General features: G+C 46.1%; 1 protein-coding gene across 5 annotated transcripts in view; it reads left to right on the top strand.

The window, feature by feature from the left end:
• KCNIP4 (potassium voltage-gated channel interacting protein 4) overlaps positions 1-20,139 on the top strand; it is an 895,743-nt gene that overhangs the window by 685,110 nt on the left and 190,494 nt on the right. The window contains exon 1 of one of the 5 annotated variants that reach the window (XM_068267801.1): positions 5,946-5,979. The exons of the other annotated variants lie outside the window; for them this stretch is intronic. The gene's annotated coding sequence lies outside the window, so the exon portion shown is untranslated. Of the gene's footprint in view, positions 1-5,945; positions 5,980-20,139 lie in introns of those variants that run through there. 5 annotated transcript variants of the gene reach the window in all.

The raw sequence follows: 20,139 nt of genomic DNA, 5'->3' as shown, positions 1-20,139 counted from the left end.
CCCCTCTGAACTGTCCCCCTCTTCATCTCCTCTATTGGGAACATACAGAGGATCCCTATCATCGTCATCATCGTAATCATCCTGCCCAGCTTCGCTTGCCTCAGACAAATCCAAACATGCACCATCAGTAGGTCCTTCATCCTCCTTACACGTTACATCCATAGTGTTGCCGGGTAACTCAAATATATGAGCTGGTGAAAATTCATCTGGCTGTAACAACAATGGCTGTGCATCAGTGATTTCAACACTAAATAATTCTTGCGAAGTGTCAAATGCAGCGGAAGTGGTGCTAGTAGTAGCGCTGGTGGCTGAGCAAGATGAGGTGTTCTGTGTCGCTAAATACTCAACCACGTCCTGACAATCTTGGGAGGTGATGGGACGTGCCTTCTTCCGAGCACTGTACTGTGGGCCAGGTCCACACGAAATTACATTTACACGACCTCGCGCAGATCTGCGGGTGGCCTTCCTCTGGCTCTGGCACTACCTCTTCCTCTACCTGTTTTGTCCATATCGGGTATGCACGGAGTGGTATATCACACTGCGTGCACTCACGTAGGTAGGTGGGTTCACTTAACTGCACAGGTATGCGCACTGATGCGGTGGGTTCACTGAACAGAACAGGTATACAGTGGCGGGTTCACAGAACAGGTATGCAGTGGCAGGTTCACTGAACACAACAGGTATGCAGTGGCAGGTTCACTGAACACAACAGGTATGCAGTGGCGGGTTCACTGAACAGGTATACAGTGGCAGGTTCACTGAACAGAACAGGTATGCAGTGGCGGGTTCACTAAACAGAACAGGTATACAGTGGCGGGTCCACTGAACAGAACAGGTATGCAGTGGCGGGTTCACTGAACAGGTATACAGTGGCGGGTCCACTGAACAGAACAGGTATACAGTGGCGGGTTCACTAAACAGAACAGGTATACAGTGGCGGGTTCACAGAACAGGTATGCAGTGGTGGGTTCACAGCACAGGTATGCAGTGGTGGGTTCAATGAACAGGTATACAGTGGCGGGTCCACTGAACAGAACAGGTATGCAGTGGCAGGTTCACTGAACAGGTATGCAGTGGTGGGTTCACAGCACAGGTATGCAGTGGTGGGTTCACAGAACAGGTATACAGTGGTGGGTTCACTAAACAGAACAGGTATACAGTGGCGGGTTCACTAAACAGAACAGGTATACAGTGGCGGGTTCACAGAACAGGTATGCAGTGGTGGGTTCACAGCACAGGTATGCAGTGGTGGGTTCAATGAACAGGTATACAGTGGCGGGTCCACTGAACAGAACAGGTATGCAGTGGCAGGTTCACTGAACAGGTATACAGTGGCGGGTCCACTGAACAGAACAGGTATGCAGTGGCGGGTTCACTGAACAGGTATGCAGTGGTGGGTTCACAGAACAGGTATGCAGTGGTGGGTTCACAGCACAGGTATGCAGTGGTGGGTTCACAGCACAGGTATGCAGTGGTGGGTTCAATGAACAGGTGTACAGTGGCGGGTCCACTGAACAGAACAGGTATGCAGTGGCAGGTTCACTGAACAGGTATGCAGTGGTGGGTTCACAGCACAGGTATGCAGTGGTGGGTTCAATGAACAGGTATACAGTGGCGGGTCCACTGAACAGAACAGGTATGCAGTGGCAGGTTCACTGAACAGGTATGCAGTGGTGGGTTCACAGCACAGGTATGCAGTGGTGGGTTCACAGAACAGGTATGCAGTGGTGGGTTCACAGCACAGGTATGCAGTGGTGGGTTCAATGAACAGGTATACAGTGGCGGGTCCACTGAACAGAACAGGTATGCAGTGGCAGGTTCACTGAACAGGTATGCAGTGGTGGGTTCACAGCACAGGTATGCAGTGGTGGGTTCACAGCACAGGTATGCAGTGGTGGGTTCACAGAACAGGTATACAGTGGCGGGTTCACTAAACAGAACAGGTATACAGTGGCGGGTTCACTAAACAGAACAGGTATACAGTGGCGGGTTCACAGAACAGGTATGCAGTGGTGGGTTCACAGCACAGGTATGCAGTGGTGGGTTCAATGAACAGGTATACAGTGGCGGGTCCACTGAACAGAACAGGTATGCAGTGGCAGGTTCACTGAACAGGTATACAGTGGCGGGTCCACTGAACAGAACAGGTATGCAGTGGCGGGTTCACTGAACAGGTATGCAGTGGTGGGTTCACAGAACAGGTATGCAGTGGTGGGTTCAATGAACAGGTATACAGTGGCGGGTCCACTGAACAGAACAGGTATGCAATGGCAGGTTCACTGAACAGGTATGCAGTGGTGGGTTCACAGCACAGGTATGCAGTGGTGGGTTCACAGCACAGGTATGCAGTGGTGGGTTCACAGCACAGGTATGCAGTGGTGGGTTCAATGAACAGGTATACAGTGGCGGGTCCACTGAACAGAACAGGTATGCAGTGGCAGGTTCACTGAACAGGTATGCAGTAGTGGGTTCACAGCACAGGTATGCAGTGGTGGGTTCACAGAACAGGTATGCAGTGGTGGGTTCACAGCACAGGTATGCAGTGGTGGGTTCAATGAACAGGTATACAGTGGCGGGTCCACTGAACAGAACAGGTATGCAGTGGCAGGTTCACTGAACAGGTATGCAGTGGTGGGTTCACAGCACAGGTATGCAGTGGTAGGTTCACTGAACAGGTATGCAGTGGTGGGTTCACCGCACAGGTATGCAGTGGTGGGTTCACAGCACAGGTATGCAGTGGTGGGTTCACAGCACAGGTATGCAGTGGTGGGTTCACAGAACAGGTATGCAGCCAGACAGGAACAAGTTAAGCCTAACTAATCTTTCCCTGAGAGACAGTCTGCAGCAGCTCGCCCTACTCTCACTAACGCAGGCAGCACACGAGTGACCGTAATGGCCGCCGCTGCCTGCCTTATATAAGGGGGGGTGGGGCTCCAGGGGCTAGTGTAGCCTAATTGGCTACACTGGGCCTGCTGACTGTGATGTAGAGGGTCAAAGTTGACCCTCCATGTGCATTATGGGGCGAACCGAACTTCCGCAAAGGTTCGCCTGCGGGACGCGAACGCGAACCACTGAAGTTCGCATGGAACCGTTCGCAGGCGAACCGTTCGGCCCAACTCTAGTGGCTGGCAGTGGAGTGGGTGAGGAGGAGGAGTCCGACTAGGAGAGTGACGCGTTGAGGCCGGGCAGCGGGCGGTTCAGCGGTAGTACCCTTGTGGTACTTCCGCCCTTTCTCTGACCTCACGTCCTCTACGTGATGACGCATACGATGGTACGCGTGACGCGTACCCTCGTATGCAGAGGACGTGAGGTCAGAGAAAGGGCGGAAGTACCACACGGGTACTACCGCTGAACCGCCCGCTGCCCGGCCTCAACACGTCACTCTCCTAGTCGGACTCCTCCTTCTCACTCACTCCACTGCCAGCCACCGGTACTATTTAACTTTCATCAAACTTTTTTTATGGGGAAGCGGGCAGAGGGGGGAGAGCTAGCGGAGGGGGTGGGGGGAATTTCCGCCCCCCCCCCGCGATCGGGGCATGCTCCCCCTTATGCCTGCGACCCCATAGGGGGGCCATATTCGGGCGAACAGGGCCCTGTTCGGCCCTGTTCGGCGAGCATTCAGTAGTTCGGGCGAACCCGAACTAAAAAGGCCGAACACCATCAGGTGTTCGGCCGAACTCGAACATCACCCGAACAGGGTGATGTTCTGCAGAACCCGAACAGTGGCGAACACTGTTAGCTCAACACTAGACAAGATTAGATAGAACCCAAACGCATATACAAACAGTAAATACAACATTTATTATCATTACAGTGAATAAAAAGAGCAATCAGGATGATAATTAGAATAATACATGAGATCACCAGCGATATGACTCTAGGATTAAAGCTGTCTTGTACACGCTGGTTCTTATGCTGGTGAGGACTATTTTTCATGAATTTTCTTCCTCTGAAATGAGTCATTATCTTTTCTCCTTATGGTGCCTGTAATGTCTGTAAGGCCTCTGCCTTGCCACAGATGTTTACAACCGAATATACTTCAGCAGAGTAATCGTTCTGTAGCTTACAGTCATGGGTGCGTGAAATTCCTCTGTAGGGCTGCAGCTTCTGCATGTTATTAGCCAGCCGTCTGGTGAATTAAAAAGTCCCCAAGGTGCCGATGGGATAGGTATAGCAAAGCCATGCACCAGAATATGGCTGATGCGGAGCTCTGCATAGGCAAGTTTAGGAAGGAGATTACTGGTGCCCAGAATCAGAGCCGGGACAAGGTCCTCCAGCACCCAAGGCTGAGACACAAAAGTGCGCCCCTCCATCCCTCCCACCCCAGCCGACACACACGGATTGCTATTAGACTAAGAGGGCTACAGGGCCCACAACCTCCCCAACACCTTAATATCTAGTTATCTGGCTTGCAGTCACTGCCATGTATCCCCTTTTCTTATTTCTTTCTGCTTCAAACACAATTAGGAATGACAGCTGAATGAATTCTGCGCCCCCTCCTACACTGCGCCCTGAGGCTGGAGCCTCTCCAGCCTATGCCTCGGCCCGGCCCTGCCCAGAATCCCCTCTCAGACCGGGGATGGTGTATGAAACAAGGCTTTTTGGCACCCACCGCGTGCCGCAGCTTGGCGTGGCTATAGCAGTAATGCTATAGTCTGCTCCCAGTCCATGGGTAATTCAGGGATCCGGTGATTGTGATGACTCGGAGGGAGAATAGTATTTAACAACACCCCCCCCCCACACACACACACACCAAAAAAAAAAGCAGCAGGGTGAGCCGTCATTCGGCTCTCTCTGTGCCCAAAGGCCTAAGAGGACTTTTGGCACAGGGAGCATGAAGCAGTTTTTTTGTTGTGCGCCGTGTAACGCCGAAGCTTGGAACGGCTATACCAGTAGTGCTATAGCCCGCCCCCCAGTCGCGGGTAATTTGGGGATCTGGCGATCGCCGGACCCTAAATAAACTTCTTCCTCTGAGTTGACTCGGAGCGGGAAAAGTATTTAACTGCTCCCCCCCCTCTGAATTTGTGCAGCAGCAGGGTGAGCTGTCATGTGGCTCACCCTGTGCTGAAAAAACACGCGTCAATCTGCAAGTACACCGAGTGCAGTGTCTGGGGACAGGCACATGTTCACTGGAATGTGTTAAACCAAGTCCGATGAAGGCTAATTATAAGCGAAAGCTTACTGTTTATTAATCTCTAAAGGTGGCCATACACTCGTTAGATTAGCAGCAGATAGATCATCAGATAGATCTCTGATCTATCTGATGTGTTTAGGAACATTTTTTACTAGGAACAGATTTCCAATAGATTTCAGTATGAAATCTATTGAAAATCAATCTAATGGCATTTTTTTTGCCATCAGATTTCCATTAGGTGCAATGCAAACTGATAAGCAATCTCAACAGATCTTCCTAAATTTTCTAACATGTCAGATCGATTGAAATCGAAATCGGCCGCAAATCATTTTCAGATATAGCTGATTTAGCTTTTATTTACTTCTCTTGATTTGACTTCTATTTACTTTTCAGAAATGGATTGAATACCACAAGCTGTTAGAAAAGGTCATTTACATCAATAAAAGTTTTTTAATACTTGCTACAGTGGAAAACATAAAGAGATTTTATTTATTAGTAGGGGTAGTATTACATGTACCTATGTTTGTCTCATCAGGTGTGCTTTAAAATAAAGTAAGACATCAGTAACGCAACAGTACATGTAGTATGTCTTGATGGTTTTCTTGCAGTTGTTTTCAGTTCTTTGCTGAATATCTGTAATCTCAGTTCTCGCTCCCAGCTGATTCAGCGTTGTAACTGCACACACCCAAGTGAGGGCACTTCACTATCTGTGTATATGTCTGGATTGCTGCCTGGAATTACACTGTGACTTCTGCCCTTCACAAATCCCCCCTTGTACTTCATGTCAACACTTTAGCTGTCATACAAGAAAGCCCGAGCATGCGTGGATCCTCGAGGAGTTATAGGTAATAATCTTGGACATTTTACCAGAGCAGAGACCGAGATGATAAGACTGAGAGAAATGGTTTCTTTTTTCCTAAGATGCAGAAAATTATTAGAAATGCGAATGCTGAAAGGATTCTGTTTACAAGTTTTAACTCTCCATTTTCCACATGAGTGGCTGTGCCTCTGCCCTGTGCTTGAATCAGTGGAAGGCAGCTGATGATAATGCTGGGTAAATGGGATTTACTGAAGCTTTTCCAAGTGTTTGAGACATGTATTAAATCATTTGGTCTTCCTTAACAATAAATAAAAAGGACCATTTCATTTCTAGGCTAGAAAAATAGCTCCTGCATATGGGGATGAAACAACCTTGGAAAGTAAAAATCATGGGGTCCAGCAGCAAGATTTTGTTAATGTTCCTTTATTACATCCCTCAACTCCCCAATCCTGTATTTGGTGTGGTAGGTTCATGTGACGAGTGTAGCCACCTTGACCTCTTTCTCTTGCATATGTATGAGTACCCTGCCAGTCAGCAGGGCAAGGACGAGCTGTATGACATCTTGCCCTGCTGCCGCTGAAATTCCCAGCAGAATAAAATACTATTATTCTCAAGCTCAGTCCTACCTGAATTATCGCAAATTCTTTCTGTTTTAAGAAGGGAAACTTTTGTTATACTTAGTATTTTAGTAAGGGGGCTTTTAGGACCATTGTAGCCCCTCACACACTCCAATGAGTTCTGGTTCACCATGAGCTTGCTGGTTAGTCTGTACCCCTCCTAGTCAAAGCAACTTAGGGGGAGGGGCAAGTAATTCCGGGTCCAGTAATCGCATGCACCCAAATTAAAGATACGCGGACATGGATTATAGCATTGCACCAAACTATATCGTCCTAGTGCCAAAATAAGCTGATTCACGTCCTCTCTCCTCAATCCTCTCTTCTCTCTCCTCAACCCTCCCTTCTCTTCTTCTCTCTCCTCAACCCTCCCTTCTCTTCTTCTCTCTCCTCAACCCTCCCTTCTTTTCTTTCCCCCTCTCTTCTTCTCTCTCCACAACCGCCTCTTCTCTTCTTCTCTCTCCTCTCCTGAAGTGTGGCTACCTTTTCCCATAAATCCAGTGTCTTTAACCTCCTTTCACCCCACAAAAAGTGTACAATTACGGAATACACATCAAATATGAAGAGACTTATGGCAGCGGGTGAAAGCAGGTGACTGCAGTGAGGAGGAGTGAATCTGCTGCTGGAGCAGGTAATCTAAACTGCTCTGTTGCTCTACTTTAATTAAGGGAGGTGAATTGGTGGCTACTAAGGGAACCCACTGGATTGAACAGGCACAAAGCATGCTCCCCCTGCTTCAAGCCCCCCAGCAGCTGTGTGGTCAGCTCCCCTAGTAACATGTTCGGCCAGTATAACACTTTTTCAGCCCCATTCTCAAACAGGGTTTTCAACCTGTGGTGCCTTAGGCCATGGCCTAGGCGGCCTTGGCCTAAATCCGGCCCTGGTTATGGGGGTCCCAGGGGCTAATATAATGCTCCTGCATGGGTTGCTTTAGATGATCAATGAGGTGCATATGAAAACAATGCTCTAGAACAATTCATGCATCCTCTTTTTGCTGCAGCCTGAGTAAGGGTTTTGGTTTGCTTCTCGGAAAAGATCGGCAGGGTGTATTTCAGGTGTGATGGAGTTTTTATGGTGCTCAATTCATCTAATATTTGTAGCAGTCTTTTATTACAATCCATAGTTTCCTGAGGCTGGGTTTTTCAATTAGTTTACCAGCAAATAATTTAGCAGAATGAAATTATGAACCAATAGAGAATAAACATGACATGTATTTGAAAAAAACAATACTGCTGTATAAGGATCCCTGGATAAAATAAAAAAATGATGTGGGTTCCCCTCTCCAAAGCTCTGTAACTCCTCCTTGCCCATGCAGGCTATAATAGCCAGAATGTGGAGTCCGGACTGCGTGGGGCTTTGCAGCCTGAGCTATACCAGTCTACATGGTCCATGATTTGGGAGGTTTTGTAAGAGAGGGGCGGCAAAGATTCCTCTCTCTCTTTTAGAGCCCTTGTCCATACCAAGGGACTCGTTTCTGCCTCCGGTGCACAGGATTTACTCTCATGCCTATGGGTGTAGGCCCTGGGTGGTGAAAGGTTAAGGTGACATCTGGGTGAGAGAATGTAATTAAGTGGTTGACCCATTAGCATGTGATTGACAGGACACACTGCACAGCTGCCAAGACTCAGGACCAAAGTGGGAGCTTATATTGACTTGTACTCTGGATTCCAGGAATCCATGTGTTTTGGAATTGCTGCGATTGTTTATACTTTGCCAGTCCCAGAGCATGTCTTTCTGTACATTTCAGCAGATAAAGCTCAATGGCTTTCCTCAAAGCATGATGTACAACTAAAATGATCAGAATTGTGTTTCTCTAGAAGGTCTTAAAGGACCACTATTGTGAAACATATCATTTTTAAGCACCCCCACAATAGTTATAGAAACCATACAAAAGCTTCACATTGCAATTTTTTTTTAATTTTCTGTCATGGTCCTTTAAATATCCATATGTCACTGTTCCCTGTTTCCGTCAGTCCCCTGAACTAACGCTGACGGACCTTTGTAACTGTAACCCATAGTAGGGGAAGCCGTGTCAGGTAGTGTGAAAATAAATAAGAGATGGTCTATTCCTTTGCCCTGCTCTTCCTAACTGTCAAACTCATGCTGGGCAAACGTACACACGCTCCTCAGTTCCTCTGGCGTGGTTATATAAAAATGCCCCTGCCACGCTCTGTGCCCCGCAGGCATTGAGGGAGGCAGCTGTCAGTGCAGAAACAGCTGTGCAATGAGCCACGCTCCCCCATCGTCCGTTTGCCGCTGCGCAAAGAGCTGCTCCACCTCCCCATTCATTCGCCGCTGCTCCAGATGACGCGGCTCCATATTGAGGTACTCTTCATCGCTGCTTCTCTACTGCCCTGTAAGGACGGGTTTGCGCAATACAGCTGAGTCGGCGTTACTGCACTGACGGCTGCCTCCCTCAATGCCTGTGGGGCACAGCGTGGCAGGGGCATTTTTATATAACCACGCCAGAGGAACTGAGGAGCGTGTGTACGTTTGCCCAGCATGAGTTTGACAGTTAGGGAGAGCAGGGCAAAGGAATAGACCATCTCTTATTTATTTTCACACTACCTGACACGGCTTCCCCTACTATGGGTTACAGTTACAAAGGTCCGTCAGCGTTAGTTCAGGGAACTGACGGAAACAGGGAACAGTGACATATGGATATTTAAAGGACCATGACAGAAACTAAAAGAAATTGCACAGTGAAGCTTCTGTATGGATTGTATAACTACTGTGGGGGTACTTAAACATGATGTGTTTCGCGATAGTGGTCCTTTAATGGAGAACTCTGAATGTAGTCTTCTTGCTAAAATAGTGGATGTTTAACCACTTAATGACCCATAGAGGAGAGGAGAGGGAGGGAAGGAGAGGGTTGGCAGGATAGCGCTGCGGAGGGGGTCTTTGAGGACCCCCCCCCGCTAGGCACATATGAGCGGCGGCGATCAGACACCCCCCCCAGCAGGAACTCCTCCTGGTGGGAAAAAAAGGGGGGAAGTCTGATTGCCCTGCCTGCCTGCTGATCTGTGCTGGGGACCCCACAGTGTAAGAAGCTGCCAGGTTCTTGCAATGTAGAATCCCTCATTTACTTTAAAATAACCATACACAGGTCATACTTACCTCCTGTGTAGTCTACTACTCAATCTCTTTCTCCTCTCCTGCGTCCCATTTGTCCACTGTAATCAATGGAATTCTCCGTCCTCCATTTTAAAAATAGCCATTACCCCATAATGGCTTAATGGTCAGCACACTTTTAAACTGTAATATCACCCACTTGCGCCATAGGGAAACAAGGACATTACCTTGTACATTAAGTTGTAACTGACAGCTGCTGAAATATAACTGACAGCAACTGGTATATTTCAGTTCTGACAAAATATTGTCAGAACTGGGAGGGATTGATGTAAGAAGAAAATGGAGCCCTTCTGAAAGGAATTAATAGTGAGGTTAGTATGTAATATTTATTTGCAGCTATGTATTTTAAATTTTACTCGCTTCAGGTTCCCTTTAAGAATAGCAAGTCCCTGAAAAGTATATTTGAAAGTTCCTCCTTGTCTCCCCATTGGTCCTTTAACAGTCTAATGGGAATCCTTCCTAGACCACTGGGAGCCCCAGCAGTACATTCAAAGATGCTCTGCTTGCTATATTTTAGTATAGCAAGCCCTGACTGTGTGTCTGCTGCCAGCACTCATGCTTCCCCCCCCCCCCCACCCCAGTATAAAACATAGCAGCCACCCAAGCCAGCACCCTACAGCACCTTGCACTGACACCCCTGATGATCCCTACATGTGCAGCTAACCTCACTCGGTCGCTGCACAGAAAGGGTTAGCATGCGGCTTGTGTGTAGGGGTTGCCAGGGTTGTCAAAGATGATGAGGGCTGTGGGTGCCCTGGGTGCTGGTGGGAGTGGGTACTATATGTTTCGGCAGGTGGGGAGGGGGGCGTGGATGTTGGCAGCAGTAACCGGTATAGCATAGTATAGCAAGCCTTCGCAGAGCATTGTTAAAAGTGCCACTAACTTTCAGTCAACTGTTTCATCAAAATCTAATCAAGACAGGTTAGCTTTCAATATACTTTATTTTGATTGATTGTTTTTATCAAATTGACCATTTTATTAAGTGCTTAGTCTATTAAAAGTATTGCTTAGTGTATGCCTACATAACACAGACCTAACACAGCCGCACATAAATCTCTTGTGGCTGGCCGTATATTATTATTCATAGTAACGTAGATATTGTGTGTCTGCATAGTGTAGCTTTGATGGAGTGCATAATTACTGCAGGAGGCGAAAGGATCAGCTCCACTAATAGTATTTACTTTCCTAATGACAGAGCGGTACTGGTCCGTATTTATCAATGTCTCCGCAGTTCGGCTGCCTGGGTGACTGGAATACGGCCGTCATTTGTTTCCAAGAGAGATTTGAATATTTTATGACTTTATTTTCTTGCCAAACATTTTCAAAGTTGGTAGGACAAGTAAACCTTCCCAGTCAGTTTTTCACAAACGGGAACAAAGTTTTGCTAAACTGTCATATAAGCAAACCTGCTGAAAAACGATTACCTGCATGATGTTATTTACCGCAAATGTACTGCATGGTGTCCGACGCCGCTATTATTGCCCTCTGATGAATGCTGACAACTGCATGGGGAACGTTTCTGAGATGTGGGCCAATAATTCCCCCAAACACCAAAGTAAAACACATTTACCTGTTTAATCGAGTGAAATGACATTATGCTTTAATGAAAATATCAGGATTGGAATTTCACAAGGTATAAAACATAACTACAGTGGTGTATCTGGGGAATATGGTGCCTAGGTGGTGCTATGGCAAAGACTGAAAAACAGCATCCTTTCTCATGTACATTTGATATCAATATCTGTGTTTTTTGACTTTTTAAAAATATTTTTGGGGAAATCTCTCTTCTTATTCCCTTTCTGTACTCCATTTTAACACTAACCTTCTCCCCTTTTATCACCAAACACTAACCTCCAATTCCAGTCCTAACCTTCCCCTCTTGACTCTTAACACTCTCCTATTGTAATACTAACCACCATGGGCGTCCGCACGTTGGGCAAAATGGGGCACTTGACCCCACCTGGCCGCCAGCTGATAGGAGGGTATTTGAAGTGCCCTCCTATCAATTTATACTGAAATAAATTATTTTTAGTCTATGAGAGTTTACTAGGGATTAATTATTTTTTATTAATAAATACTGTATTTGTAGAATATTTATAGAAACCAATTCAAATAAGAATCCACCCTGCATGGGATTTAATAAATTAACGTGTGAGGAGCGGGTGAAGCATGATGCATGTTGGCATGCTTGGACTTAGTTACCAACCAACACGTGTCTTCCAGGTTACATGTATGAGGAAAACAGCAGTCCGTGCAACATTAAAGAAAGGTTATTGAAGTTCCTCCCTTGCCTGGATGCCAGTGAACCTTCACAAGAAACTCAAAGCAAGTTCCCTCCTAAAAATGCTCTGTAAATGTGTGCTATTTCATAAGATAAAGTAGTGTTATTTAAAGAGAACCTGAGGTGGGGTTCTGACAATGCAATCCACGTACAGAGGCTGGGTCTGCCTATACTGCCCAGCCTCTGTTGCTATTTCAATCCCCCCTGACTTCCCCCTGCACTCTGCAATCCCCGTAAATCACAGCCGCTCTGTGCGGGCTGTGTTTACATCTGTACTGTCACTCTGCGTGCTCCCCCCGCCTCCTGCATAGCTCCGGTCCCGCCCACGTCACTTCCCTCCAATCAGCGGGGAGGAAAGGGACGCCGGCGGGGACGGAGCAATGCAGGAGGCGGGGGGAGCGGCAGACTGACAGTACAGAGATAAACACAGCCCGCTGTGACACACTGCGTGTCGGCAGCGCGGCTGTGATTTATGGGGGATAGCAGAGTGGAGGGGGGGGGGCTTACGGGAGATTGAAATAGCAACAGAGGCTGGGCAGTATAGGCAGACCCAGCCTCTGTATGTGGATTGCATTGTCAGAACCCCACCTCGGATTCTCTTTAAGTCATTTTATTTTGCACATATTGCACTAAACTCTGCTGTAACACCTCCACAGAACCTAGGTTATATATAATGGATGACTTTCTCTCCGATAGCAACCGCTCATCTTAAGTAATAACCCGGCAGCGAACACGCTGAAACCAGCGCAGGAGATTTGGGCGCAGCCGGTGCCACCATAGGCCGTAATAGGAATTACGGCTATAGCAGGCACAGGGAGTAAGTTCAGCACCGTCAGAGGACAGAGCTGAAGTTACTTTCAGAACATAATATTGCTGGAAGCCAAATTATTTCATTCCCCACTATCCATGGTGGCCTGGAGGGGGAATAGTAAAGAATAATAGTATAGCAAAAAGCGTAATCCGGCACTCAGCTGCTTATTCTGAGGGTTAAAAGCTCTGCTCAGAAAGCACATGCATAGCATATAATGGTGTTCATCTTCACCTCTCATAAACACACACCTTCAAATTGTCTCACGGTCCAGACTTGGAGACGTGCAGCAAGCGGGATTAGTGCAGAGCACAACAACGAACACACTTAGCATCGGCGTGAAATGGCTGTAGTGCCGTCCTATCATCCCCTGGTCACCTCTCCCTCGTTCACCGCAGCACCACCCATTGCACAGGTTTGATGTTCTTTGTTTATGGCAACACTGTTTACTTTTGGCCGAAGAACGGAATAAATACCAGAATGTTTAAAGAGATAGGTGCACAGTAATTTCCTTTTATGTGCTAATAGTATTTAATACGGCCGGGACTTGTCCGGCAGCAGGATCAGCAATATACACAGCGTGCACCAAATCTAAAAGACGCTGTTGTCAGAACTGAGATTAGTTCAAGACCACAGAGGTCAGGTTTGGAGGGAAGGGGTTTCTTAGGCCCCAAGCCTGTTGGGATGTACCCATGCGGTGGGTGTTCCTACTGTAAATTAGTGCACAAGACTAATAATTACCGGTCTAAATAGCATTGTACTAAGGTGGCTGCCTAGCGGTGCTGTTGGTGGAGGACTGGTCTCATATAAGGAACTGTGTTTTCATTCAGTCACGTTGTTCTCAGCAAGTCTCATCACTTTAGTTCCTAGCCAGGACAGTGTGTGCATGGATGTGGAGTGAGTGTATGCAAGGAGCGCTCCTCTTGAAGTAGGCATTGTTTTTAGGGGGGTGGGAGTTGGGTATGAGGGGGTTTTTCATGTGTACTTTGGATTTAAATAAATTTATACGCACTTTGAGAAGTTGTTTCCTCCAATTTTTGTACAGGCCCTCCCTAAGAGCCCTTTATTGCAGTATGGGTAGGTACAGGTAAAGGGGGGAAGGGGGGCTGACAGCTTTTTTGTGACCTTGTCACTTCTTCAGAGACAGTAAAAACATCTCTACGTATTATTGAACTGGTAGATTTTCCTTGGTGGGTAGGATTGCCCACTTATTTTCAAACTAGACAAAAATATGGCACATAGCTGTCTCGGATTAATTATTCTGTCAGTGGGGTTGATGCATTAACTGTGGGTATAATTGCCAAGCGCATACAGCGATATTACCATTACTACCGCCATCAGTGTACTGCACGTTACGCTATTAGCGCGGAAGACGATACATGATTAATGCAACTAGGGTAACGCGCTATTATGACATGTCTTGTCTGATGCCCATATTTTTCATGTACTGTGCAGCCCTTCAGACCATTCTACACAACAGAGACAGCGGGTCCACTGTAAACAGGCATATATGAATGGATTCTATACAGAAGACCTGTCAACGTATCCATGTATCCACTGCTCTCCAATGTGGAAAATGGCTGTTTTTTTATTAGATAAGAGTAAACTGAGTCTTATTCAAATATACAGTTTATGTTCCTAGAGTTACTGTATGATCCAAACCATTTGTAAATTGAAAAAATAATCTGAGCTAGAAGTGATGGAACCTGAACTATCTGTTGTACAAGGATTAGCCTCTATAACTGCACCAGAAATATGACAGGTACAACAAAGTTAGACCTATTACTAAATACAAATATATTGTATTCATTACCATGAGTTAAAAAAACAGTTCTTTTTTATACTGACATTTTTTAGATTAACTTTCATTTTCCGTTTCAAAATTTTTATTGAATTTTTCATTTTCATACAAACATATTGCAATCAAATTGCTGATCGACAGGTCAAAAGTGGAAGAAACATGTATAGTGTCAAATTATACGTTTTCAAGAAGAGCTCGAGTAGACCCGCCGAAGGCCTCACTTGCAGGATTACGTACTATCAGGTAGATGAGCTTTAAGTCAGATGTCATATCCACTTCAGGTACATATAGAGGGCCGTGGCTGAAGTGGGATAAAGCAGAGAAAAAGGAGAAAGAAAAAGAAAAGAGGGAAAAGAGAAAAAGGGAAGAAGAAAGGAATAGAAGAAGAAAAACCCAGACACCCCCCACAGAGGACAACCATCCCTCTTTATAAATTGTATTATTATAATGGACCAGAGAACAGTCTCCAAGGGTCCCACACCTTTGAGAACTGCACAATCCTAAGTCCCTGTCCAGTGAAACATATTATTAGACTGCCTGCTCCCTCCACCTCCAATAGTTATACAAAACAAGGCAAAGCGTGTAAAAAAAAAAGCAAACACTTAAAGGACCACTCCCGCGAATCAATACATTTTTAAACATCCAACAGTAGATATGTATAGCATATGGGAGCATTGCTGTGTCTTTTTTATTTATTTTGTGATGTTCTTTTTAATTTTCTGTTTGTCACTGAAATCATAGTCCGTCAGTCTCTTGCATAACGTTGACGGACTTTTGTATCTAATTAAACATTGCAGGGGGAGCCTTTGCAGGGTTTGGTAAAAAAAAAAAAAGACAGATGGTTTAGCCCTGCAATCCCAACTGCGAATGTTAGTGTTCTCGTGCTCACCTTGTGTAGTAGCCGTTACTGAGAAGGACCCCTCCGCACTCAGACATCCCGCAGGCTGTTAGGGAGGCAGCTGTCAGCGCAGACTTTGCTGCGCAATGAGCCGCTCTCCCTCTACCTTGATTCGCCTGCGGGTCTGCCGATGATGATGTGTGGAGGAGCTGAGTGACTCTGCAGAGGAAGAGTCAGTATGGGCTTCCCTCTGTGTTATCGCCGCGGCTCACGTCCTTATGACGTGCGGCGTAATGAGCGGAGAGCTCGCTCTGCTGAGCTGACAGAGCGTGCAGCTTCTGTCGTTCACCGCGCCTCAAGCGTCAGTGCATAGCAGCTGATGATCGGCAATGGAGAAGAGGCGCAGCTAATTAAGCTGCGTCATCAGGGCTGGAGGCGTGCACTGCTCAAGACAACCTGTGTCCCTTGGCTTGTGGAGCAAACTGTGCAAGCAATGTGTCAGCTGTGCACTGAACAGGGATTATTCCTGTGTGGCAATCAATGTATCTCATATCTATGATGCCATTGAGTGGCGTCTTGAGACACGACTGTATCATCCGTGGGGCACATCTGGCTATTGTGGAGGAGGCTTTACTGAGGAGGGAGCTTATACGTTAGTCAATCACTTTTTCCTGGTTTCTGAGGGAAAAGTGGGTACCTCGGTTTACAGTATACATATTTAGCTGCAGAGTTTTGTCAGAGGCAGTGGCGTAACTAGCATAAGGTTGCAGGTGCTCACAGCACTGGGTGTAGCCATGGCTAGGGATGCCACTGTGGTGCTCAGCCTGGGACAATTTGTCATAGTTTGGGCAACATTTGGGAATATAGCAGCAGGCAGTGCAGGAGATTGTACTACTTCCTGCACTAGATGAAGCACCCCTTCCCCTTCCTGTCCTGTGGACAATGTGTCTCCTCACTCGCTACACACAGCCTGCAGTGAGTGAATGTGCAGAGCAGCAGGCGTACGTTAAAAAAGGGCGCCGGGAAAAAAGGGCGCAGGGTTTTAAACGATAAGCATGAATAACATTTAAAAAAAAATTGTGCTATATTTAGTTTAAAAATAATGTTTTATAAAGTTATAAATCATTAAATAATGTGTATGAAATCGGCAATTGTAAAAACGTTAATCTTCCCTGTTTAAAAAGTGAAATTTATAATAACGTTTTATAAAACATTAATAAGAATGTTACTAAAGCTATACCTAACCTTTCTCTCACACAGAACCCTGCCTGTACCTATCCCTAACCCCTAGACCCCCCCCTGGTGGTGCCTAAACCTAAGACCCCCCTGGTGGTGCCTAAACCTAAGACCCCCCTGGTGGTGCCTAAACCTAAGACCCCCCTGTGATAAGCATTAATAACGTTTAAAAAAAATATTGTGCGGTTTTTCGTTTAAAAATAATGTTTTTTAAAAAAAAAATAGTACGGTTTTTCATTTAAAAAATTTTTAAAAAAATATTGTACTGTTTTTCGTTTAAAAATAATGTTAAAAAAAATTATAAATCATTAAATAATGTGTAATCATGAGAAGCAGTTATAAAACATTAAAAGTCTCCGGGCGCCGCTTTTAAAACGTTATTTTTCTCTGGCGCCCTTTTTTCCTGTTGGGCGCCCATTAAACGATATTTATTATGGCAGTGAATGGCGGCGCCCTTTTTGTCCACCTGCCTCATGCGCCCAAATTTCCTGCTTCCGAGCAGCAGGGTGAGTAGAGAGAATGATTGCTGTGCTGCAGCTGGGACATTAGCAGGAAGAGGTAACAGGATGTGTTTAGTGCTTCAGAAGTTGCCTGTTATTATTAGCCATCTGCTGTGATCCCAGAGTGCCCTGGACTATTGATTATGTATCCTGATCAGAGAAATTAATAAATAGTGCAGGGCCTGTTACAGAAGCCAGTGATACAGGTGCTGACAGGCGACTTCTGTAGTGAGCAGAGAAGCAAGCTCTAGGCAATTAAGATTAGCTTGATTGCAGGTAATCTTATCTCTTTTCCCAGCTCCCCCTCCCACCCCATTTTCTTCTCCATGACCCTTTCCTCTTTTCAGATTTTAGTGGCTTCTTTTAACAGCATGTCCCTGCCAAACAGCACTGGTGGTGATGTCTGCAGTCCTGGTGAGAGGTCTTCTTGCCATGTCTCATCTCCCACTAGGCTCTCTGTCTTGTGCCTTTATCCCCCACTCCTCCTATGCACCACCCTCTTTTGTATGCCCCCTTTTCTGACTGTCCTCAGAGGAGCTCACAATCTAATCGTATCATAGTCATAGTCTAATGTCCTACCATATTATTGTGTATTTATATAGCGCTGACATCTTCTGCACCACTGTATAGAGTACAGTTTAATAAAGGCTAGCTCCGTCCACATCCTGACGATTCCTTTTCCCCAAAATCCCAACGGCGCCCCAACCCGTCAATCCTCCCATTAAAAATATTGTGTTATTTTTTTATTTTTTTTTTGGGAGGGGGGGGGGGGGTATCTGTGCATAATCAGCACTGGATGTCAAATTCCCTAGGTACACCACTGATCAGAGGTGATTTTGTTTCCTTACTTCTTCAAACCTAGGCACACCAAAACTCTTTAACAAGAAATGGATTAACAAGGAACAAAACAGCAGACCTTAGGGCATTCAAAGACCTATAAAATGTAACAGAGAGACCAATGGAATCTTCATTCTTAACTGCTTATTCTTTTGACAGTCATGTGACTAATGCCGAACCACCAGGAAAAAGAGACATGAATGGGAAACACCCAAACTGGGGCATTCAGCTGTATAAACACATGTTTTACAGTAAGAAGGCATTAATACCGCTGATAGGTTTTGACTGCTGTCTGTTCACCCGTTAGTGATATTTCCCTCACTTCCTGTTCTAGTAATGTTCCTAGGCAATGGTCATGTGTACTTCACATTTGTATTCCCGGAATTCATGGAACAATTTAGCTGTCTTGTTTACATGTAAGACTTTGCAGGTTATGTCCACAATCAGTCTCTATGCCCCAATCTAGTGCCGTGACTCTAAGCCCAGCCCGTAGGCTGGGCTCAGAGTCACGGCACTAGATTGGGGCATAGAGACTGATTGTGGTCTGATTGTGGTCTTCACCTATAGACAAGCTCCCGCATGAACAGGACACTTAATTTGTCTCCTGACTACGGTTCCCCCAGGTCTTAACGTGCAAGGCATACAGACTGAAGTAGAGTGAACAATAACCCCCCAGAGTCCCACTGCAGCAAGTATCAACAGAGTTTCAAAGTTCACAAGTAGCAATACCTTAGATGATGAGAATGAGGCCCACAACAGTGGACAGCAAGTGTCAGAGGATCCAGGAACAGGCGATGGTCAGACTAGGTAGCAAGCAAGACTATCCAGGTAACAGGCAAGGGGCAGTCCAGGCAGCAAGCAAGAGTATCCAGGTAACAGTCAAAGGTTGGTCCAGGCAGCGAGCAAAAATTTCCAGGTAACAAGCAAAGGTCGGTTCAGGCAGCAGACAAGAAGGTTCAATAACAAGCCAAGGGTCAATTCCAGATAATACCAAGTATAGAACAAGAGTGTGCACCCAGCAACTAGCCACAGCTATGCTATCACGAGCGATGGCTGGAAGAACTCACAACGTTTAAATTAAACTCTCATCCAATCAGTGGCTGGCGACACTCCGCACATCCAATCAGACAGCAGTTCAACCTGCCTAAGTTTCCGCTGTAAGATCCGCTGACACTGCGCTACCGCAGTCAGCTGACTACTGTTTACCTTTTTCGGAGGGCGTACTGGGAAGGCTTCCTCTGCCTATCAGGAAGGGCAGCCTGTGTCCCAGCCTGCACGTCATCAGCGGGGAACAAGAGCTGAGGCCCAGAAGTGGCAGTCTCAGCCCTGCTCTTGGCGCAATTATCACAAGACAAAGATAAGTTCCTTACATTACATTATTATCCTTTTTTACTGTGGTATTATATAGATGGCTTAGGGCTGCATTTGACCCACAACACTGTGTTCCCAGTGTAGAGTCTTTCCAGGCCTGTCTGCAAATATAAAACATAATAGTGCATGCCTTCTTCGTTTTTTAGAGTCCGGCAATGTTCTTGGGGATAAATTAAGTTATGGCCATGGAGATCATTAGACTATTCACATTGCTAAGCCAGCCTGTTGCCTGTCTCAGTACTGAATTTACCCTGGAGGCTAGACAAGAGCACAGCAAAGCAAAACATTGGAATGATCAAGGATAGATCAGTCTGCAGTGAATGATGCTCACAGGACTTAGCCAGTCAACATGTACTTAGCACATTAACATGTTCACAAAGTACGGCAGTGCATTGCTTAGTACACAATGGGATACTGTGAAGGTTAGATGAGCATGGAGATGGGCAGAGGAGAGCTGCAGAATATTCAGTAGTACTAGATCATTTGCTGCTGAAGCAAAAACTGGAAAATCTGGGCTGTTTTCCAAGTTCTGGTCCTCTTTAATGCAGCTTCCAGTTACCTACAATTATTGTGGGAGGTCAGAGTCAGTGCTCAGGGTCATACTCTGCTAGGTCAGGGTCATACTGGAGGCCATGATTAATCACAGTAACCAGTCAAACAACTGGGGCAGCAGGGAGGGAGGAGCTGCTGTGATTTGTGTTGGTCAAATTTGCTTTTCCTCCAAAATACACATAATGGGGCAGCAATTCCCCACAAAATACACATAA

Source organism: Hyperolius riggenbachi, chromosome 1 (assembly GCF_040937935.1).
Source record: "Hyperolius riggenbachi isolate aHypRig1 chromosome 1, aHypRig1.pri, whole genome shotgun sequence".
NCBI lineage: Eukaryota > Metazoa > Chordata > Amphibia > Anura > Hyperoliidae > Hyperolius > Hyperolius riggenbachi.
The sequence above is the reverse complement of the archived record's forward strand: the minus strand, read 5'-3'. Positions and strand labels throughout refer to the sequence as shown.